This window comes from Coregonus lavaretus, assembly GCF_964263955.1.
Source record: "Coregonus lavaretus genome assembly, chromosome: 36".
NCBI classification, from domain to species: domain Eukaryota; kingdom Metazoa; phylum Chordata; class Actinopteri; order Salmoniformes; family Salmonidae; genus Coregonus; species Coregonus lavaretus.
In genome coordinates, this window is record NC_140023.1 from 14,678,333 (window position 1) to 14,703,157 (window position 24,825).

Consider the following 24,825-nt stretch of genomic DNA (forward strand, 5'->3'; position numbering starts at 1 on the left):
TCACACACAATGACATGGAGGGCTGGGGATGTGTGTCCTGTGGTGCCTACTTATGAAGCAGGCCATGGCCCCCGCAGAGGGGGTGAAAGTGATATAAATGCGCTGTGAGGACGAGGTCACTCCTCCAGACCGCCAGCTCCGGCCCCGGCTGTCCGTTAGGCCCCATCCATCAGCGACCACGCCTAGCACGCTGGCCGTTAGTAGTCCTCCTAGCTGCACACACAGCGCTCTGGCTAATTACCCCCCACCTGGCAGTCACTAACACGCTCTCTCAGACACACGCACACAGCCAAATGGCCATTCACACACCTGTTCACCGTTTCAAAACACACGCACACACCTAATACAAACATACGTCTAATACACACAAACACAAACCATAATATAAAGTAGCTCAATGGTAGTCCCAGCTCTCCTCTATGAGGACTGGGTGTGTGCACGTCAGTCCAACACTAGTTGGCTCAGGGTTGCTTCAACCAAATCTCAGACACACCATATAAACTACTCAAATTCCCCACCTATCCAATGGGGCTCCAGCTATGACATCACATCTGCAGCAGCAGGCCCAATGAAGCCCCTGGGGGCAATGTCAGGTTGTGCAGTTAGGGGCAGGCAGCAGCACGGCTCCAATCCTGAGAGACTGACGGACGGACTGTCGCTTACAGCTAGTTTGGCTCTCTCCCTCTTTCCCGTTCCCTCGGTTTCTCTTGCCGGCACTTTGGACAGCATACAGAAAATCCATTACACGGAACACACCGTCCATTTAATTCGGCCAATTAATTCCGGAATGTGGGGAGATTAATTCGGCAAACATCTGCTCAGGAAGGGCAGGGGTAGAAATGTTTTGACGCAGGGAGCACTTCGTACTGGAGAAGAAGAGAAAACACTGGAGGGGAAGTAGTTTCATTTGGATTCTGACCAAGCCTCCTTAAAAATCGCACTTCATCAGCCAGAGTAGCTGAGAGACTGGGGGAAGCAGAGGCAGAGCTTTAAATAACTTAGAATGAGCCGAGACACAGCCAGGCCTCAGTAGAGTAGGGGTCTGCAGGGAAATAGACAGTGTGAGTTGCATAAGAGATGGTGAGACATGACATTTGCCATTAGCTATATTAGTATGATATCATAACATGATATATTACATAACTGTAGCCATAACACAGTGCTAACCACTTAGGCTAATTCTCAAATACCAGACTGTACAAAACTCCTGACACATCCTTCATCTCCCCTCCCCTTTTACCTCATCTACAAACCGTACATACATACACCCCCAAAAGACAAAACGCACTCAATCTTCACCGTCTCAGTCCTAAAGAACTAAACACGTTCTCGCTCTCTCACACACAAACACAGTCTTTTTCCCTCTCGCTCTCATTCACTTCACCCTTCCCCTTCCTCCTCCACCTCTCACAGATGTATCATCAGGTATCCCATCTGTCCAGCCCCCCCCCCACCTCATCACCCTGTGGACTGATTCTGAGAAGAGTGCTATAATGTAGCAAGAGGAAGCCTGGGCCAGGTTTAGTGCTCCCCAGGTGTGAGTGATCAATGGGGATCAATGGGAGTGATGGGTGCTCAGGGCAGGCCTGGGCCCTGAGGTACTGTGATCAGGGTGCTGTCCAGGGAACGGCTAATCCCGTTTGCTAATTATCAGTCTGGGACAGATGGACATGACGCGCCCAGAGGACGACACCAGCTTAACCACCAGGGTTATTAGCACCCAGCCATATGGATACAACAGGGAGAAGATGAGAGGGGTAGAGGAGAGGGTGAGGGGTAGAGGAGAGGGTGAGGGAAACCGAGGGAGAGAGGAGGGTAGGGACACCCGAAGGAGAGAGGAGGGTATGGGGAGAGAGGAGGGTAGAGGGAGAGAGGGTAGGGGGAGAGGGGAGGGTAGAGGGAGAGAGGAGGGTAGGGACACCCGAAGGAGAGAGGAGGGTATGGGGAGAGAGGAGGGTAGAGGGAGAGGGGAGGGTAGGGGGAGAGAGGGAGAGAGGAGGGTAGAGGGAGAGAGGAGGGTAGGGGGAGAGAGGAGGGTAGGGGGAGAGAGGGAGAGAGGAGGGTAGGGGGAGAGAGGGAGAGGGGAGGGTAGGGGGAGAGAGGGAGAGGGGAGGGTAGGGGGAGAGAGGGAGAGGGGAGGGTAGGGGGAGAGAGGGAGAGAGGAGGGTAGGGGGAGAGAGGGAGAGAGGAGGGTAGGGGGAGAGAGGGAGAGAGGAGGGTAGGGGGAGAGAGGGAGAGAGGACGAGAGGGGGGTAGGGAGACAGCGAGGAAGAGAGGAGGGTATGGAGAGAGGGGGAGACAGGAGAGAAATAAAGGGAGTTATGTGGGTTCATGCGTGTGTCTGTGCCAGACAGCGTAGGTGTCAGACGGCCATTGTGTGCACACAGATTGCATGTGTGCATGAGTCAGTATATGCAGGTGTGACAATGAGCGAGTGTGTGTGTCTGTACATCTCTTTCTAAGTCTTGCAGTCTTTCTAATTGCGAATATGGCGAGTAGGCAAGTATTGAATGAAAGTGATTGTGTATGAGCATGTTTGTGAGTGAGTGTGTACACACATCTCCCTCTCGTATTGCGCCGGTCATTAGTATGCAGAGGGTAGTGGCAGGTGTGAAGCCCCCCCTATAGTGCCGAGGGCTAGAGTAGACAGGGAAGGCGAGAGAGAGGAGAGAGAGAAAGAGATTGAGCGAGAGAGGGAGAAGGCGCAGGAAAAGAGAGATGGAGAGCTGGAGGTCACCCTTCAGTCTGTGACTGAGCATTGGGATCAAAATACATTAAAATGTGTAACAGCTTGTGTTACAGAAATCCATTTCAGCTCCTCCATTACCTTCTTCATCCAGCCTCCGCATCCTCACCCCACCATGCACTCTGTGTCACACAAACAATGCTTACAGAGCTCTGCAGATGATAACCACTAGGATGTGATGGGCCAGACTGAGAAGACACAGTGGGTATCATAAGTATTCACCCTCATATTTTGTTGCGTTACAAAGTGGGATGAAATAGATGTAATTGTTATTTTTTGGTCATTTACCTACACAAAATACTCCATGTCAAAGTGAAAAGAAAATTCGACAACTTTTTACAAATTAATACAAATTCAATAACTAAAATATAGTTGTTGCATAAGTATTCACCCCTTTGTTTTGGCAAGCCTAAATTTGTTCAAGAGTAACATTTGGCTTAACAAATCACATAAAAACAGGTTACATGGACTCAATAGGGGTTGACATGATTTCTTTATGACTACCCCTTCCTCTTTCCTACATGCATACAACATCTGTAAGGTCTCTCAGTCAAGTATTGAATTTCAAGCAGATTAAACTACAAAGACCAGGGAGCTTTTGGAAAGCCTCAAAGAAGGGCAGTGATTGGTAGATGGGTAACAATAACACAGACATTGAATATCTCTTTAAGCATGGTCAAGTTAATAGTTATGCTGTGGATGATGTATTAAACCACCCAGACACATCAAAGATAGTCATCCCTCTGAACTGAGCTGCAGGACAGGAAGGAAACTGCTAAGGGATGTCACCAGGAGGCCATTGGTGATATTAAAATGGTTCAATGGCTGTGATGGGAGAAAACTGAGGATGGATCAACAACAGCGTAGTGACTCCACAATAATGACCTAAATTACAGAGTAATGAAGACGAATCATACATAATCAGAATATTCCAAAACATGGCAAAAGGTATACACTTTTTGGCCTAAATGCAAAGCCTTATAGTTTGGGGCTAATCCAACACATCACTGAGTAACTGCCTACTTATTTTCAAGCATGGTGGTGGCTGCATCATGGTGTGGGTATGCTTGTCATCGGCAAAGACTGGGGAGTTTTTCAGGATATAAAGAAATGGGATGAGCTAAGCACAGGCAAAGTCCTAGAGCAAAACCTGCTTCAGTCTGCTTTCCACCAGACACTGGGAAAGGAATACACCTTTCAGCAGGACAATAACCTACAACACAAGGCCAAATCTACACAGCGGCTGCTTACTAAGAAGACTGTGAATGTTCCTTAGTGGTCAAGTTACAGTTTTTACTTAAATGTGCTTGAAAATCTATGGCAAGACCTGAAAATTGCTGTCTAGCCACGATCCCCAAAACCTTGACAGAGCTTGAAGATCATTGCCAAAGGTGTATTGACTCAGGGGGGTGAATACTTATTTAATCAAGGTATATTAGATTTGTATTATTTTATTAATGGTCTTCCACTTTGACAGAGTATTTTGTGTAGATCATTGATAAAAAATAAAAATGTAATCCATTTCAATCATACTTTGTAACTAAATGTGAAGGAATCCAAGGGGGATGAATACTTATGATAGGCACTCGCTAGCACACAATCTCACGTGCATACACATAAACACTCAGGTTGGCCTGCTGCTCACTGCACAGTTCACCAGAATATAATTAATCAGTTTTCCTGTTGTTCTCTACCCCCCTTTCCTTCACCCCTCCGATTTCATTTATTTTTCATTGGAGAATTGCTCACAGATGCATCACTGCGGGCGCTCGGGGGTGGAGGTGCTGGGTGAACATGCCTTGCCCAAACTAACAATGAATTATAGAAGCACATTAGTACACCACCCCCGCCACAAGGCAGGCAGGCAGAGAGCGAGCGAGAAAGGGGAGAGAGAGAGAGGGGAAGTGGGGGGAGGGGGACTGAGTGCCAGCACTGTCAGTCGTAAGTGGGTGGTTGAGTGAGTGGGTGAAGAGGCAGAGCTCCTGGGTTGCCAGGGCCAGAGTAAGGGGCCTCTAGGCTGGGTACTGTGATCTGAACAGGTGGGAGGAGGAGAGGTGACCCAGGGCGGGAGCAGCAAAATGAACCTTATCTGGAGAATTTAAATGAATCATTCATCGTTAGGGAGGAAGGAAGAAGGAATACAAGGAGAATATAGAAAAAGACAGCTGGAGAGAAACCAAAGGTAACACTGAGACATGAAATGTCCAAAGGTAACACAGACATGAAATGTCCAAAGGTAACACTGAGACATGAAATGTCCAAAGGTAACACTGAGACATGAAATGTCCAAAGGTAACACTGAGACATGAAATGTCCAAAGGTAACACTGAGACATGAAATGTCCAAAGGTAACACTGAGACATGAAATGTCCAAAGGTAACACAGACATGAAATGTCCAAAGGTAACACTGAGACATGAAATGTCCAAAGGTAACACTGAGACATGAAATGCGTGACCTTTGAATGTTACACAACAACATAGAGCAAGGGTGTGCAAGGAGAATCTTAAAAGGTCCAATACAGCTGTTTTTATCTCAATATCAAATCATTTCTGGGTAAAGATTAAGTACCTTCCTAGCTAGGTTTCCATCCAATTGGCGATTTGCATTTTAATGAGGGAAATACAGTGAGGGAAAAAAGTATTTGATCCCCTGCTGATTTTGTACGTTTGCCCACTGACAAAGACATGATCAGTCTATAATTTTAATGGTAGGTTTATTTGAACAGTGAGAGACAGAATAACAACAACAAAATCCAGAAAAACGCATGTCAAAAATGTTATGAATTGATTTGCATTTTAATGAGGGAAATAAGTATTTGACCCCTCTGCAAAACATGACTTCGTACTTGGTGGCAAAACCCTTGTTGGCAATCACAGAGGTCAGACGTTTCTTGTAGTTGGCCACCAGGTTTGCACATATCTCCGGAGGGATTTTGTCCCACTCCTCTTTGCAGATCTTCTTCAAGTCATTAAGGTTTCGAGGCTGACGTTTGGCAACTCGAACCTTCAGCTCCCTCCACAGATTTTCTATGGGATTAAGGTCTGGAGACTGGCTAGGCCACTCCAGGACCTTAATGTGCTTCTTCTTGAGCCACTCCTTTGTTGCCTTGGCCGTGTGTTTTGGGTCATTGTCATGCTGGAATACCCATCCACGACCCATTTTCAATGCCCTGGTTGAGTTAAGGAGGTTCTCACCCAAGATTTGACGGTACATGACCCCGTCCATCGTCCCTTTGATGCGGTGAAGTTGTCCTGTCCCCTTAGCAGAAAAACACCCCCAAAGCATAATGTTTCCACCTCCATGTTTGACGGTGAGGATGGTGTTCTTGGGGTCATAGGCAACATTCCTCCTCCTCCAAACACGGCGAGTTGAGTTGATGCCAAAGAGCTCGATTTTGGTCTCATCTGACCACAACACTTTCACCCAGTTCTCCTCTGAATCATTCAGATGTTCATTGGCAAACTTCAGACAGGCCTGTATATGTGCTTTCTTGAGCAGGGGGACCTTGCGGGCGCTGCAGGATTTCAGTCCTTCACGGCGTAGTGTGTTATCAATTGTTTTCTTGGTGACTATGGTCCCAGCTGCCTTGAGATCATTGACAAGATCCTCCCGTGTAGTTCTGGGCTGATTCCTCACCATTCTCATGATCATTGCAACTCCACGAGGTGAGATCTTGCATGGAGCCCCAGGCCGAGGGAGATTGACAGTTATTTTGTGTTTCTTCCATTTGCGAATAGTCGCACCAACTGTTGTCACCTTCTCACCAAGCTGCTTGGTGATGGTCTTGTAGCCCATTCCAGCCTTGTGTAGGTCTACAATCTTGTCCCTGACATCCTTGGAGAGCTCTTTGGTCTTGGACATGGCCTGATTGATTGATTAATTCTGTGGACAGGTGTCTTTTATACAGGTAACAAGCTGAGATTAGGAGCACTCCCTTTAAGAGTGTGCTCCTAATCTCAGCTCGTTACCTATATAAAAGACACTTGGGAGCCAGAAATCTTTCTGATTGAGAGGGGGTCAAATACTTATTTCCCTCATTAAAATGAAAAAAAAATCAATTTATAACATTTTTGACATGCGTTTTTCAGGATTTTTTTGTTGTTATTCTGTCTCTCACTGTTCAAATAAACATACCATTAAAATTATAGACTGATCATTTCTTTGTCAGTAGGCAAACGTAAAAAATCAGCAGGGGATCAAATACTTTTTTCCCCTCACTGTATCCACGTAATTTTCCTTCCTCATGATGCCATCCATTTTATGAAGTGCATCAGTCCCTCCTGCAGCAAAGCACCCCCACAGCAGGGTGCTGCCACCCCCTTGCTTCACGGTTGGGATGGTGTTCTTCGGCTTGCAAGCATCCCCTTTTTCCTCCAAACACAACGATTGTCGTTACGGCCAAACAGTTCTATTTTTGTTTAATCAGACCAGAGGACATTTCTCCAAAAAGTATGATCTTTGTCCCCATGTGCAGTTGCAAACCGTAGTCTGGCTTTTTCAATGGCGGTTTTGGAGCAGTGGATTCTTCCTTGCTGAGCAGCCTTTCAGGTTATGTTGATATAGGACTCGTTTTACTGTGGATATAGATACTTTTGTACTGGTTTCCTCTAGCATCTTCACAAGGTCCTTTGCTGTTGTTCTGGGATTGATTTGCACTTTTTGCACCAAAGTACGTTCATCTCTAGGAGACAGAACGCGTCTCCTACCTGAGCGGTATGACGGCTGCGTGGTCCCATGGTGTTTATAATTGCGTACTATTGTTTGTACAGATGAACGTGGTACCTTCAGGCGTTTGGAAATTGCTCCCAAGGATGAACCAGACTTGTGGAGGTCTACAGATTCTTTTCTGAGGTCTTGGCTGATTTCTTTTGATTTTCCCATGATGTCAAGCAAAGAGGCACTGAGTTTGAAGGTAGGCCTTGAAATACATCCACAGGTACACCTCCAATTGCCTCAAATGATGTCAATTAGCCTATCAGAAGCTTCTAAAGCCATGACATAATTTTCTGGAATTTCCAAGCTGTTTAAAGGCACAGTCAACTTACTGTATGTAAACTTCTGACCCACTGGAATTGTGATACCGTGAATTATAAGTGAAATAATCTGTCTGTAAACAATTGTTGGAAAAATTACTTATGTCATGCACAAAGTAGATGTCCTAACCGACTTACCAAAACTATAGTTTGTTAACAATAAATTAATGGAGTGGTTGATAAACGAGTTTGAATGACTTCAACCTATGTATGTATGTATGCATGTATGTATGTATGTATGCATGTATGTATGTATATATATATACAGTGGGGAGAACAAGTATTTGATACACTGCCTATTTTGCAGGTTTTCCTACTTACAAAGCATGTAGAGGTCTGTAATTTTTATCATAGGTACACTTCAACTGTGAGAGACGGAATCTAAAACAAAAATCCAGAAAATCACATTGTATGATTTTTAAGTAATTAATTTGCATTTTATTGCATGACATAAGTATTTGATCACCTACCAACCAGTAAGAATTCCGGCTCTCACAGACCTGTTCGTTTTTCTTTAAGAAGCCCTCCTGTTCTCCATTCATTACCTGTATTAACTGAGGGTAGTGCGTACGGCCCAGTACATCACTGGGGCTTAGCTCCCTGCCACCCAGGACCTCTATACCAGGCGGTGTCAGAGGAAGGCCCTAAAAATTGTTAAAGACTCCAGCCAACCAAGTCATAGACTGTTCTCTCTGCTACTTCATGGCACCAAGTCTGGAACCAACAGGACACTGAACAACTTCTACCCCCAAGCTATATGACTGCTAAATAGTTAGTTAAATAGTTACCCAAAAATCTACCTGGACTATCTGCATTTACCCTTTTTGCACTCTTGACCCATCACATACGCTGCTGTTACTGTTTATTTTCTATCCAGTTGCCTAGTCACTTTATCCCTACCTATATATACACACACTACCGGTCAAAAGTTTTAGAACACCTACTCATTCAAGGGTTTTTCTTTATTTGTACTATTTTCTACATTGTAGAATAATGCCAAGAGTGTGCAAAGCTGTCATCAAGGTAAAGGGTGGTTATTTGAAGAATCTCAAATATAAAATATATTTTGATTTGTTTAACACTTTTTTGGTTACCACATGATTCAATGTGTTCTTTCATAGTTTTGATATCTTCACTATTATTCTACAATGTAGAAAATCGTACAAATAAAGAAATACCCTTGAATGAGTAGGTGTTCTAAAACTTTTGACTGTTCATGTATATACACACACATATCTACCTCAATTACCTTGTACCCCTGCACATAGACTTGGTACTGGTACCCAGTGTATATAACCAAGTTATCGTTACTCATTGTGTATTTATTCCTTGTGTTACTTTTTTTCTATTATTTTTCTATTTTCTTTCTCTCTGCATTGTTGGGAAGGGCCTGTAAGCATTTCACTGTTAGTCTACACCTGTTGTTTACGAAGCATGTGACAAATTAAATATATTTGATAATGAAAAGGCTTTGTCTCAATTAAATTATCTATGTGACATTGCTACACAAGAAAACACCATGACATTTTAAATTCTTAATTTAATAAAAACACTTTTGAATGTAGTTTTTATGAGGTGTGCCCCATAAAAAGCCATACCTTAAAGCCTACACACGTTTCATTCATGTCGTTTGTTGTTATTGTCGGCCAATAAAAGTGTTGCACACTACAGTCAGAGGCTCCATGTGTAGCAACGTGAAGTGGGAATTCTCTAATTAACACAAAATTGAATTAAAAGTACGTAATTAAGTCAGCTAAATGAGAAGGAGTAGGCTACAGCGAGCAACCGACAGGTAGTGGTTTAATATGAATGGAGTTCTTGTAGACAACGACGGGGAGTGCAGCAAAATAGCATAAACTACCTTAGCTAGCTTCTTTACATGGATTTGATGCCGTAAAGACAGGCACTGCCAGATGGGATGATAGATAACCTATGGCATTCACAAGTTTGTCTAACTAGCGCGAGTCAGTGGCTACTTTTTCCTCGATCTCCCTTGACACCGGCCCCTGCCCATCCCCCACCCTGCTGCAGCACACACAGAGTTAGGCAGGGCACCGAGTCAAGCAGGCTGCGCAGCAAGCATCTCAAGTTTAAACAAAGTAAAAAAATTAAAATAAAATAATAAATAATCATATTCGAATAGTGAAATTATTTCAAATGCCCATCCCTAATTCAGTCAATGTGAGCTACTGTGGGCCGGGTCCACAAGTGCACCAATCATAGAACCAGCCACATGTAAAGCTCTTTGGGCTATGTTAAAGTTAATCATCCTTGGACACCTACACATTCACTAATGTGAACATACACACTGTATGAAATCACACATACACACACAGAACACAACACCCAGTTGGTCTTTGAAGAGCACCTTACCTCAGCGTGTGCAGCAGTCTGACGCGAGACGTGGGCCTGCAGAGAGGAGGAGAGAAAGAGAGAAACAGGATTCATTGAAGGATCCAACTCACAGCCACACAAATGTACCCCTTGCTACTCATACCTACATTAATATGAGCTGCCCACACCACCTTCTATTTAAATGAAAGAGAAAAAAAAGTGTTTCAAAGTAGCCTAGTTTGAAAAGGCAAGCCCCATGATTGTCAGGGACGACAGAGCCAGAGAAGAAGCGAGATGAGAGACAAAGAAAGACAAGCGGGCTTAATAAGGAGCCCTCACCTTCGCTTGGCTAGACTACAACCTGAGTCACCATCTCCCGCTCTTTCTCCCTGGTGATTTTCTATTTGCTATGTAGTGGGCAGTTTGATCCAGGAGCAGGCTGTCCTGATCCCTGTCCAGACCCACAGAAGCTGTGTTTCAATCCTTTTAACTGGCTTCCATGGCAGGACATGATAGGATTTATTCATATTTCCTCAACCTATCTAGTCCTGTCAACCATTAGTGGTAATAAAGAAAAACAATATTGGAAAGGTGTCCATTTTAGAGATACTTATGAGACAGTCAGGGTTAGGGGGCTCTTGGGACCCCGTTCGGGGAAGGAAGGAGAGGGGAGCTCACAGTTGGAGGTAGGGTAGTGGTGGTGGAGGATGGGGGGGCCTAAGTGGTATGGAAGGCAGAGGTTGTGCTGTAGCCTGCTACTTAACCGCACGCACACACACCCCCTTCAAAGCAATACAACAAACACTAACATCACCCATCACCTTAATAAAGCGGATGAGGGATCATCTCACTGCTGTTGCACGTATTTCACAGCAGCACCGGCTCAAACATGGACTGTTGCCATTGTTTACAAGTGATATGGAGGAAAATCGATAAAGTAAGATATTGGGATATTATTTTTGCGCTAGTTGGCTGTACCTGTTATCTATGGTCATAATATTTTGTAGGCCAAACCGTTTGTGAGAAAACCGATTTTCAGGACGTCTCATGGTCTAACAAACACAGCTGTAGCTCTGCCACCTTTCACCACAGATGCGGAAGGGCGACATCGACAAATGCCGTGGACTGAGACTCATCCAATGCAAAAAAACATCTATATCTTAAACAGACTGATTTTTAACGGGGCCATTTTAAATTCAGGCTGTAACACAGGGGTTTTTGGTTTTCCCTTTCAATTAAGATCTAGACAACTAGGTGAGGGGAGTTCTTTACCAATTAGTGGCTTTAATTCATCAGTCAAGTACAAGGGAGGAGCGAAAATCCGTAGACAATCGGCCCTCTGTGGAATGAGTTTTACACGTGCTGTAACAACAAAATGTGGAAAAAGTCAAGGGGTGTTTCTAAAAAAGGCACTGTATATGATCAGGACTATTTTCGAAATAAGAGAACATTAAACCGGTCTTCTCTTGAGATTAAAGTCTTATTTACAGTTTTATTGCAAGATATGAATTGCCACAATGTTGTTTGTTCTTCAAATTATGGATTTTATTAAAACAGATAAATGAGGTGCCTCCCGAGTGGCGCAGCAGTCTAAGGCACTGCATCGCAGTGCTAGAGGTGTCACTACAGACCCGGGTTTGATCCCGGCTGTATCACAACCGGCCATGATCGGGAGTCCCATAGGGCACAATTGGCCCAGCGTCGTCTGGGTTAGGGGAGGGTTTGGCCGGGTGGGGCTTTACTTGGCTCATCGCACTCTAGCGACTCCTTGTGGCGGGCCGGGCACCTGCAGGCTGACCTCGGTCATCAGGTGAATGGCGTTTCCTCCGACACATTGGTGCGGCTGGCTTCCGGGTTAAGAGGGCGGGTGTTAAGAAGCACGGTTTGGCGGGTCATGTTTCGGTGGACGCATGACTACCTTAGTCTCCCGAGCCCGTTGGGGAGTTGCAGCAATGAGACAAGATCCAAATTGGGGAGAAAAAGGGGGTAAAATAAAATAAAAATACCAAAATAAATGAAGTAAATAGTCCACATTAACCTTGAAAAAGACGTTGGTTTTGTTTTTCCAGGTTTCCATTTTTCCAGGTTTTCGCTCTCAAAAATCATACTTTTTATCGAAAAAACAAAACTGGATGTTTTAACCACAAAATTGGATGTTATGTTATGAGAAATTGTTATTTTTGGTGTAGTTACCCTTGTTTTTGTGATGGTAGAGTTTGCAAAACAAACACCCATTGGATTGATGAAAATAATCATATCATTCTGCCAGGTAAGCATACGCTACTTTGTAGTTAGTATTTAACTGAGAAGGTTTTTGGGAAAGCCTTTCCATCTACTAGAAGACAAACTGGTAGACGTGCACACTGCACACACAAGACAGGGGCATTCTCGTTGCCTCTTCAGAAAGTTGCAGGAAATACGAATCACTGATGATAAACTTGGGCTAATTAAGTCATGTTCAATATATTTAGTTGATTCCCTAATAAAGGTCAATAAAAATATATTTTGTTTTATTCCGTTTTAATGCCTGGATTCTGTGAGGGCCATAATTATCATATTTGGACAATAATGAGGCTCTCCACTACCTATTTTTCCTGCAGTTAGGATTCACCATTTTCATCGAATGTTTTCATAATTTTTCTGCAGATAATCAGCAAAAGGCCTAAGCCTACCAGTAGCCTATGCAAATTAGGGAGACGAATGAAAGGCTATCTCACCGATGCGATTTGGTAGGCTACACTCAAGAGACGAGAGTCGACATTCTAGAAAAGGAAATATAGGAAAACCTTTGGTTTACTTGTCCCGAAGTGATAACATGGACATATAACAATTTATGAATGGCAAAGTGATATAGGAGATCCCAACTTTATTCAGTCAGTTTGACACCTTAAATGAACACACAGTAAATAGCCTACTTGGTGCCACGACTCCGTGTGGCTGGCTATGTGAAACACGCAAAATAAAATAAATGAATGTGTGGGGAAACAATAATTAGGCTATTGGATTTTGACTCATCGTTACCACTTACAATACATGGAACGTGTAAATTCACGAGCATCATGCTACCTCTCCCTCCTCTGTGTAAAGAAATTCAACTGCAACCAGAGATCTGTATATAATGACGAGATGCTCATGTCTACGCCCTAACAATGGGAGTTGTTGTCCCAAAGGCAGGAAGGCAGGTGACAAGCTTAGGTCCACAATAAGCCCATAGAAATGCATTGGCCTTATTTTGGACAGATTTGAGAGTGAAACCTCTCGCTTAGCCTCTTCCTCTCTGTTGTGTTTCCCTGTTATCGCTCACTTTGTGGCTGACAGGCGGCTATACTATCAATAGACCACTAGAAGATGCATATAGTTCATTCTAGCGGGAGAGGGCTCGAAGGACTATCGAATTGAAACTTTTAAATGAAAAGTAGCCTAGTTAATATAAAGTGGAAAATGTAGCCATCTGAAAATGAGTGTGTAAACAGCTGATTAGCTGACAGCCGGCGCTAATGGAAAACACTGGCAATGCATATAGAATCGTGAGAATCGCAATACATTTCGTAATAATGTGGTATCGTGAGTTCCCTGGCAATTCCTAGTCCTATTGTTTACCCACTAAAGCTGCTGCAAATCTTATTCATGGATTAAATGATTATATCTGCCAATTAACGGTGCGACAGCAGAAACCCATTCAGCCCGGCTGGGGATGGTGTTGCTAATCCTATTGTCTGTGCCTTTCTCCTCTCCCTCGCTCCACTCTGCAGCCATACGGCCCAAACAGAGGGAGGTGGATAGGGAGACAGACACGGGCAGCAGGTAGTAGAGATTAGTACTGACTCAGGAGTGGGATTCTACCTGAGGCCCTCGGGTCGAATTACAGCAGCCTAATAATCAGACCACACCACAAGCCAGGGGGATGCAGATTTAAGATTTAATGCTCACCCCTAATGGTCTGACAGCCCTCCACTTCTTAGCTTGAATCGAATGGCTAACATGGAAGAGTGAGAAGTTAATGTTAGCGTAATTTGAATAACTGTAAGGCTAACCGTTATCGACGCCAGTGAGCAGCATTAGCATAGTCATGTACTGGTCACAGCAGAGAGGGAGGGAGACGTTTAATTTTTTTCTCTGCCCTTTGCATTCATTCAGAAACCAGAGGCGGAGGACAGACAGAAGGTTCATGAGGTGATATCTCTGAGCTGACAGCCAGGCACTCTTCCTCTCATGCTAATGCAGGCACAGAAATCATTACGCTCAGCTCCAACGAAAACAGCCAATGAAAAAAGGTCAGGCCCAATGAGGGGAAATCCATTTGCAGAGTCCGTAAAACACACACACACACACACAGCACCCCCAGATGCATATTGAGAGAGCAAGCAGAATGAGTTAGCTGTAAATAAATATTGTGCATCGCTATCGTTTTCTCCATGGCAATGTCTAACAGTGTGATGAAGGGCACTACAGATCAGAGTGAAGATGCAGCCAGTGCAAATGTCAGAGAAAGAAGGGATACAACACCAAAGCCAGTTTAACATGATACAACTGCCCCTCCGGTTAAAGTCTGAGGACATCTATTCTCTGATCCATCTCTCACCAAGCAGACATTCTGTCCCAGTTAGCCACTCGCCGCAACCTCCCTACACATTCTCCATCTCACTCATACGTAACTGGCTGGTAAGCCTTCCAGTAGACAGGCTAATGCCCCAGCTTGCTACTCGTGTAAACCCACATGGTTTTCACATGCACCTGTAGCCTCTCCTAACATCCTAGCTCATTGCCTCAAGCATCTGTTCATACCAATGATTTATATAAACCCTGGATTGCTGATGCTATGTATTGGCCAATGAGAGGCTTTGAAGCCACCGGTCGGCCATATTGGCACTCCTCAGAAGACGCAGTCCTCCATAGGAATCAATGGAATTCTACAGTATTTCAATTAAATATTGGAATGACAATATTACATGTAATTAAGTATTTTTTTATTGTAGTGGGGACACTAACAGTAGTACTTTCCAAAAATTATACTTTAAGGAAGATGTTATATATTTTTTTCATTTTTTATTTAGCTCATATAATATAATTTAAAACATCTGTAATAGAATTAGTGACAAGAACAAATGTAGACAAAACATTTTTTTCTATAGCTTCAAAAATCTTTTGTACAATGGTGCCTAGATGGAGGTGCAGCAGCTTCAAAACAGCACCCTCTGTCAGTCATCTAGTGTACGTATAAATCATTGGTTCATACAGACACAGAAAGCCAGCGTGAGGCAATGGCAGTGAGGCAATGACTGCTCTCAAACCTGAACCACAACAGATTACACCGTATAAATGGCTGGAGTGTAAGCCAATTTAATTTCAGACTTGAATAGAGTAGACATGGAGGTGCTGAGGGAGAGAGAGAGAGGATTGAGAGCAGGGGGTGTGGAGAGGCGAGGGGTGGAGGGGAGGGGGCTAAACTGCTGGATGCTGGCGTTCTGTGGGCTACACTACTGGGTCTGTGTGAGCTGAATGGCACCCAGCAGGCAGTCCTGGCCCCCTACCTCCATCTGCCCCTGTTCTCCACCCGCTACCCCATCCCTCACTCTCTCCCACCACCACCAGGCAGGCAGGCAGGCAGGCAGAAAGGAGGCCACAAGGAGATGGGGGGTAGCAGATAAACCAGGGTTGCAGCATTCAGTGGGAAATAAAAAGTAGGAGTTGTTTTGAAACAGAGGAAGTAGCCTTCTACCGAAGCTTGTCCAATATGAATGCTAATTTTTGTTTCCCATATCAAAACCTTTGCTCCTGTTTTTTTGTGTGAGTCAGGGCCCTAAACGACGCAAGCAACCAGCCCACACAGACACACTAGATATGTGACTCGTTTCAGGAAACTAGGCATGTCGCGCGTCACCTTCTGGAACATGTCAACTTTCATGTGCCTTAATAACAAACTTGTATGCCATCTATAAATACGAATAACATTTTTAAATTGCAAGCCTAGTTGGTTTAGCCACAGAAAAAGACAGCAACCTTCCCGCTAGCCATGATTGGCTGAGATAATAAGTGGGCGGGACATGCCGAGAGATCGAGTTTTGAAAATCAGTGGAATTAGAGTATGATAGCTAAGGAGATGAAGAAAACATCTGTCTCCGGATTACATCTTCAAACTAAGGGCAACCGTGGCATCCGTGACAGAGAGGGAGAAGCATCCATCCATGTATACGCGTAAGATAGTCTAGCTAGCTACATTTTCAGATATTACAAGTTTCTAATTTTGTCAGAAAGTCGTTTTCATTTCAAGTTAAAGTGTACTGTTAGCTAGCTAGCTAACGTTAGCTGGCTGGCTCGCAAGCTAACATTACGTGTATGATCTGTGTAGTAATATTATTCGTATCTCAGAGCATTTACTTTGCTAGTTATAGCCTAATGTTAGCTAGCTAACATTGAACCTGGTTGGTTAGCTACCTGCAGATTCATGCAGGGCAGTAACGTCATGAGTTGGGATTATGGTTCATTGTTTAGCTAGCTAGCTACATGTCTTAACAAAAGACTCCACTATGCAAGTAACCATTTCAATAGAATGTCCATGATGTCAATGCAACAACTGTTGATAGACGTAGCTGGTAAATTCGCTCTGGCCATCTACTCCGATTTCAGAGCACTCTCGTCTGAACGCTCAACACCCATTGAATATGGCCGGTCCGGTGTCAGTAAACATTGGCAAAAAAGCATAATTAAATTGGAGGGCCTGTTTTCTGGACCTATGGCAGTCTCTATGGGGGTGCCACAGGGTTCAATTCTTGGGCCGACTCTTTTCTCCGTGTATATCAATGATGTCGCTCTTGCTGCTGGTGACTCTCAGATCCACCTCTACGCAGACGACACCATTTTGTATACATCTGGCCCTTCATTGGACACTGTGTTAACAAACCTCCAAACGAGCTTCAATGCCATACAACACTCCTTCCGTAGCCTCCAACTGCTCTTAAACACTAGTAAAACTAAATGCATGCTCTTCAATCGAACGCTGCTGGCACCCCCCCACCCGACTAGAATCACTACTCTCAACAGGTCTGACCTAGAGTATGTGGACAACTACAAATACCTAGGTGTCTGGTTAGACTGTAAACTCTCCTTCCAGACTCACAATGCTATTAAGTCTATGTCTGGTAACAGTAATGTTAATGAATTACCGTCATGTGTTTTGAAGGACTCTGTTGCTATATATGACTAAACTGAAATGCTGTATTGTTTCAATGAGCACTTTGTATCATCTGGTAGGCTGTTTGATTCAGTGTCCTCTGTCTCTGTACAACCCTGTGTGGATGAACCAGTGTCCTCTGTCTCTGTACAACCCTGTGTGGATGAACCAGTGAGAGCTGGTCAAACTTTTAGTTTTCTGCCATTCTCAGTGCAGGTGGTACATAAAGCCCTGAAATCCTTAGATCAAAGAAAGCCTGCAGGTCCTGATCTTTTGGATCCCTGCTTTTTAAATCTGGCAGCTGATTTCATAGCTGAACCACTTACATATCTGTTCAATCTAACCCTGGAATGTAATGAAATTCCAAAGATCTGGAAGTCAGCATTTGTCCTACCACTTTTAAAAGGGGGAGATCCAACTCTTTTAAATAATTATAGGCCAATCTCAAAGCTGTCACCCCTGGTGAAAATACTTGAAACCCTTGTAAGTGAACAGCTAAAAGAGTTTTTATTTACTAACTCTATTTTATCAATGTATCAATCGGGCTTCAGGAAGAAGCATAGCACAATTACAGCAGCCATGAAGGTTTTAAATGATATCACTGAAGCCCTTGACAAAAAACAGCACTGTGTCTCACTTTTTATTGATCTCTCTAAGGCTTTTGATACAGTTGATCATGCTATACTAATTTACATTTACATTTTAGTCATTTAGCAGACGCTCTTATCCAGAGCGACTTACAGGAGAAGGCAGAGATTGTTGAGTGTAGGTCTTTCGGAGCATGCAGTTGCATGGTTTGCTAACTATCTGTCTGATAGAACTCAGTGCACTCAATTTGATGGGCTTATGTCTGTTAAATTGTCTGTCCTGAATGGTGTGCCCCAGGGCTCTGTACTTGGTCCTCTCTTATTCACTATTTATATTAATGATTTAGACAAAAATGTCCAAAATGCACAACTTCATTTTTATGCTGATGATACTGTTATTTACTGTTGTGCCTCATCTCTTACAAAAGCTTTCCAGAACTTGCAAACTGCTTTTTATACTGTTCAACATACCTTGTGTCAATTGAAGCTTATCCTCAATACTGACAAAACTAAACTAATGGTGTTTTCTAATGCAAGAAATAGACCTCTGAACCTTTCACCTGTTACTACCTGTCAGGGCAAGGAGATTGAGGTTGTAACCTCATATAAATATCTTGGAATTCTAATTGATGACGGCCTCTCTTTTAAATTGCATATTCAACAACTTACAAAAAAATTGAAGCTGAAATTGGGATTTTATTTTAGGAATAAGGCCTGTTTTTCTTTTGAAGCCAGAAGGAGGCTAGTATCAGCTACATTTATGCCTTTACTAGACTATGGGGATATTTTATATATGAATGCTTCCGCTCAGTGTTTGAGATCAATTGACACTCTTTATCATGGTACTTTGAGATTTATTTTAAACTGCAAAACCCTTACGCACCACTGTACTTTGTATACCAGGGTTGGCTGGCCTTCTTTAGTCACTCGTAGGCTCAGTCACTGGTATACTTTTATTTACAAAGCCATTTTGGGTTTACTACCTTTTTATTTGGGCATTTTTATTGTTCAGAAATGTGGTGGGTACTCTCTTCGTTCACTGGACTTTATCCTGCTAACTGTTCCAAATGTCCGAACTGAATTTGGTAAAAGGTATTTTATGTACTCTGCGCCATCGTCTTGGAACACCTTACAAAATAATTTTAAACTGGAAGAACTTGTCCCGATTGGTGTTTTTAAATCTCTGATGAAGGATTTTGAGGCTGATTCCCTGACCTGTCAATGTTTTTAATTTGCTGTTTTTGATATTGTTATACTCTTGTGAATTCATGAATGGTTTTTACTAGATTACTTGTAGTTTTTTATGTTGTCTGTCTGTAATTTTTTGTAATGACTTGGTGCTGCCTATCTTGGCCAGGACGCTCTTGAAAAAGAGATTTTAAATCTCAATGAGCCCTTCCTGGTTAAATAAAGGTTAAATAAATAAATAAATAAATAAAACATTAAGCATCTCCAATCCAAAGTGAAATCTAGAATCGGCTTCCTATTTCGCAACAAAGCCTCCTTCAATCATGCTGCCAAACACGCCCTCGTAAAACTGACTATCCTACCAATCCTTGACTTCGGCGATGTCATTTACAAAATAGCCTCCAACACTCTACTCAGCAAATTGAATGTAGTCTATCACAGTGCCATCCGTTTTGTCACCAAAGCCCCATATACTACCCACCACTGTGACCTGTACGCTCTCGTTGGCTGGCCCTGACTACATATTCGTCGCCAAACCCACTGGCTCCAGGCCATCTATAAATCACTGCTAGGCAAATCTCTGCCTTATCTTAGCTCATTGGTCACCATAGCAACACCCACCCGTAGTATGCGCTCCAGCAGGTATATCTCACTGGTCATCCCCAAAGCCAACACCTCCTTTGGCCGCCATTCCTTCCAGTTCTCTGCTGCCAATGACTGGAACAAACTGCAAAAATCTCTGAAGCTGGAGACTCTTATCTCCCTCACTAACTTTAAGCATCAGTTGTCAGAGCACCTTACCGATCACTGTACCTGTACACAGCCCTTCTGAAATTAGCCCATTCAACTACCTCATCAAATCAAATCAAATTTTATTGGTCACATGCGCCGAATACAACAGGTGCAGACATTACAGTGAAATGTTTACTTACAGCCATTAACCAACAGTGCATTTATTTTAAACAAAAAAGTAAAAAATAAAACAACAACAAAAAAAAGTGTTGAGAAAAAAAAGAGCAGAAGTAAAATAAAGTGACAGTAGGGAGGCTATATATACAGGGGGGTACCGTTGCAGAGTCAATGTGCGGGGGCACCGGCTAGTTGAGGTAGTTGAGGTAATATGTACATGTGGGTAGAGTTAAAGTGACTATGCATAAATACTTAACAGAGTAGCAGCAGCGTAAAAAGGATGGGGTGGGGGGGCAGTGCAAATAGTCCGGGTAGCCATGATTAGCTGTTCAGGAGTCTTATGGCTTGGGGGTAGAAGCTGTTGAGAAGTCTTTTGGACCTAGACTTGGCACTCCGGTACCGCTTGCCGTGCGGTAGCAGAGAGAACAGTCTATGACTAGGCTGGCTGGAGTCTTTGACAATTTTGAGGGCCTTCCTCTGACACCGCCTGGTATAGAGGTCCTGGATGGCAGGAAGCTTTGCCCCAGTGATGTACTGGGCCGTACGCACTACCCTCATCCCCATATTGTTATTTATTTTGCTCATTTGCACCCCAGTATCTCTATATGCACATAATCTCTTGCACATCTATCATTCCAGTGTTAATACTAATTGTAATTATTTTGCACTATAGCCTATTTATTGCCTTACCTCCATAACTTACTACATTTGCACACACTGTATATATATTTTCTGTGGTATTTTTGACTTTATGTTTTGTTTACCCCATATGTAACTCTGTGTTGTTGTTTTTATCGCACTGCTTTGCTTTATCTTGGCCAGGTCGCAGTTGTAAATGAGAACTTGTTCTCAACTGGCTTACCTGGATAAATAAAGGTGAAATAAAAAAAAATGAGAAAAACAACCTTGCCATGAAAAGCAGCTTCCCATTTGCTGCCACAATCAGCTCATTTTCACAGAAACAGTTGTCACACACAGTGTGCAAGTTGGTTCAGCTCTGAAAAGGCACATTCATCACATAAGATGGATTTAATAATTTGAAGCCGCATATGCGATAAGAGAGACCCAAAGTGGTTTGCAGCTTTTGCAGTAATAACAGTGCAATAGCAGCCTCAAAAACCAGCAGCGCAAGAAAAATTACTAGAATGTTTTGGTGACGTCAACACTAAAACATGATGCCTTTTCTGGGCTTCTTCAGTTAATTGCCTCCACTTTAATTACAACAACATCTAGGAAAAATGTCAGACAAGATCTGGTTTTTCTGCTCCTAATACTGTATTATTTGATAATCTGCTAAATTAAGAGAAACTTGAGACGTCTGCATTGAGTTTTGCCGTTAATGCAGCAACTTGTTATATTCAGACGATGACGTCACAGAGAGGGAAGGAAAAACCGGAGCTGAGAGACAAAGCGCGAAAATGTGGGGTCCGAAATTGACACCCTTGATAAAGATGAGCAAATATTACTGTATAAAATAAATATTTCAAATACTGAGCTATCCTATATGTTAATTTCTTTTTGGGAAATTATATAATTTTTTACTAATACAATTGCTCAGAGAAAGAGATTTTGTTTAATAATAATTGTTTTATAACAGAGAAAGTAGGGGTCAAAAGTTAAATCCGGAGACTGAGATGACCATTGCAAAATGTTGATTTTGTGGCCAATTAAATTCTTTGTGGATTATGATGTGTGTTTGCGGTTATTGTCTTGCAGGAAGATTCAGCCTCCTGGCAGAGGCAACCAGGTTTTCAGCAAAAATATCCTGGTTCTGGGTAAAGTTCATGATGCCGTTGACCTTAACATTGACCACAGGACCAGTGGAAGCAAAATTGCCCCATAACATCAAAGATCCACCATCATATTTTACAGTAGGTATGAGGATATTTTCTGCTCATGCATTCTCATTTTGACGCCAGACTCACCACCTTTGTGCGTGGCCAAAGAGCTCTATTTTCACGTCATCTGACCAAAGCAAAAGGTTCCAATCCAAGTGATATATTATATGAATGCTATAAATTCAATTGGGCAATTTGGGTGCAATCAATTACCTTAATTTCTCAGAGATGAAATTATATTTTAACAAAGTAATGTTGCATTAATGCTAATCTTATCAGTTTCTAACTTCAGAAAAGATTTGAGAACATTCTGAGATGGTGGGTGTCATGGCTTGCTGAAATTAAATGGAACGACCCTCAGCAGACTCTCTCTATGTCGTATAGCCTAATTCCAGTCTCTCTGCCGACTCTGTCCGCTTCCAAAATGTCAACCACCCTCAAAAGGGACACAGCAGACACCAGCATGGAGACAGCCAGCAGTTGTCATGGAAACTGCAGCTAAACACACACAGAAACTCTCTCAGAGCAAAGCACATTCACGCCGAACAACAGGACCAGAAGAATAAATACAAAGTGTCAGCCGGAAATTATAACATGGTAAAGTGCAAAGCCCAGCGTTTTCTGTCAGGGATGGGACCGGCAAACAGTGTAAGATTTATGATTTGTGCGAGATAAAGGGCTGACAATTCTATTAGAGGCAACAAGGATTAATAAATGTAGGCCATCTCCCAGGGGCTGCTGGGGACACAGGGGCCATCGCAATAGTGCTGTATGGGAGGGGACTGCTGGGCTGGGTTCTGTTGTGGTGAATTGAGTACAAGCTCTGTGTAAACTGCAACTCCCACAGTTCTGCTGGGCAGACTACTACTACCCAACAACCCACAAGGACTGCGGAGATCTACTCTGCAGAGATCCACAGGTAAGGAGAGATGACATTCAGTTAAAAAAGATAGAAAAAATTAAGTCAGTGCTCATAGTTATTGGCATTCTGATTCTACTTCTGCCCACACTTTATTCTACAGACTGTAGCGTCACAAACAAACACATAAAACATTTTAATGTGCTGTTCCAAGGGCTGCTAAGGTCCCCAGTGAGGTGAGGTAAGGCATCTACAGACCCTGGGTAGAAAAGCTCCACACCCAGTAATTATACATTTCTATAGCAAGTTGCAGGAGTTTCTTTAGAGCAAACCAAAAGGTGGGAGTAAGTCTAGCACCTCTCTCTCACACACACACAGGCTTTTCAAATGGATGATTACATTTGGATTCATTGCTGTAAGGCTGAAATAGAGAATGATCGTGAGAGACATGAAGAAATCAGTTTGAGGTCATAGAAAAATAACTTTACTTTCTACAGCAAGAACATTTTGGTTTGAAAGGATAATAGACCAAACACATGAGAGGTAGTGGAAGGACAGAGGGCAGTCTACTGACAATGGACAGGGTCCGACTACGGACCAAATCAAAGCAGAACTAGGCCATTTGATGGAGCTTTATACGCAAACATAGCTTTCAATACAGGGCTGTGTGAATCAAACGTATGGCTAGTTTATTGAAAACTCTACCACTTGAACATCATAATGTTACAATGCATAATCAGTTTCCCCCCAGACACTCAGTGACAAGCTATTGACTCACTTGTATAATAACATGGATACATCTAGAAATAGATGAATGGCTGAAAGAATAAACAAACTAAGGACTAAACAACAAGGAGGCATTGGGCTGTGGGGCCTTGATGTAGCCAGGACCGGGGATCCAGCAGCCCTTCCACAGGGATATCCACAGAACCCAACGGATTCAGGACTGATTTATGCCTCTATTAACAGCAGGGGGGTTCAACAAGACTGGGCTCGCAAACCATCAAACACATACAGGCATAAACAGTGCTCAATTAGTTGCACATTATGAAACTGCTCCAGACGAACAATGCGATAAATACCAACGAGCCAATGCTAATGAGTCTCTGTTCTTCCTCTCTCCCATGTCAGGGACAAATATGAACTGTTCCTCGCTTGTCCTGGTAAGAAGAAAGAGAGAATGGAAAGAGAAGGGGAAGATGGCAGAGAGGGAGGAAAGGGGGGGATAGAGGGGTTCATGATGAAACAGCCAGCAGAGGGATTATTTTTTTTTGCGTAAAAAGAATCAGACGTAATTCAGTCCTTTCTTTTCCTTTACATATACATTTTTTCTCAGACTATCTGCCAACACACAAGCCTGTCTCTCTCCGTTATCGTTCACCCCCAGTGTACCCAGCCTCCCCAAGCCTCATCCCCCCCCCCCATTGTTCCAGTCCTATCTGCCACCGGAAATTAAAGTTCCATGTTTGGGCCTCGCAGAAAGCAGGCCCCTACTGTGCTTCACGCTTGAGGGGGGTAAGTACGGCATGACAATTTCTCACGCACACAAACACATGGAAACACATGCATGCACATAGTCCACACAGCCAGTCTTGACCTAAATCACACAAACAGTTCATTTCCACCTGCTGATACACACACCTGAAACATTTGAAGGAATGGGAGAATGACAGTGCAGGGCCTGAACATCATAGAGACAATCAGGGGAGAATTAAGCAATTGTGCATTTTCAAAGGAAAATGTATTTGAAGAGTTCTGAAGTGTAGAACTAGAAAACTAAATTGGTTGGGGCTTCTCAAATACCCTGGGCTGCCTGTGAGAGTGCAGGAGGCAGTCTGGTATTGCCTTATACTGTACCTTGGCAAACAAAGCCTAGCCAAGCAGAGGGAGATAACGGCAAGCAGCGCTGCAGACTCCAGCCCCGCCACACAATGGGCCCCTATCGCTAGCCCCGCTCCCTGCTTTCAAGTCCTCATTAAGATAACGCTCCAGCAATTAAACTCTAAACTTTCATCCGAGGGCCTGAGAGAGAGGGGAGAGAAAAGAGGGTGAGAAATGTGGGAGCAAATAACTTTCATTTTGGGAAAGAATACAAAAGTTTGAGTTGTCCAAATTTCGAGGGAGGTGAAAATGACTACAGGAAGCAAGAGGAGAGGGT

General features: G+C 43.3%; 2 protein-coding genes across 3 annotated transcripts in view; one reads left to right on the forward strand and one right to left on the reverse strand.

Annotated features, from left to right (window-relative positions):
* slc17a5 (solute carrier family 17 member 5) overlaps window positions 1-24,825 on the forward strand; it is a 583,343-nt gene that overhangs the window by 475,869 nt on the left and 82,649 nt on the right. The gene's annotated exons all lie outside the window — the stretch shown is intronic.
* LOC311111016 (bifunctional heparan sulfate N-deacetylase/N-sulfotransferase 2-like) overlaps window positions 1-24,825 on the reverse strand; it is a 177,791-nt gene that overhangs the window by 93,713 nt on the left and 59,253 nt on the right. For both annotated transcript variants that reach the window (XM_084153702.1, XM_084153703.1), the window contains exon 2: window positions 10,155-10,190. The gene's annotated coding sequence lies outside the window, so the exon portion shown is untranslated. The remainder of the gene's footprint in view (window positions 1-10,154; window positions 10,191-24,825) is intronic.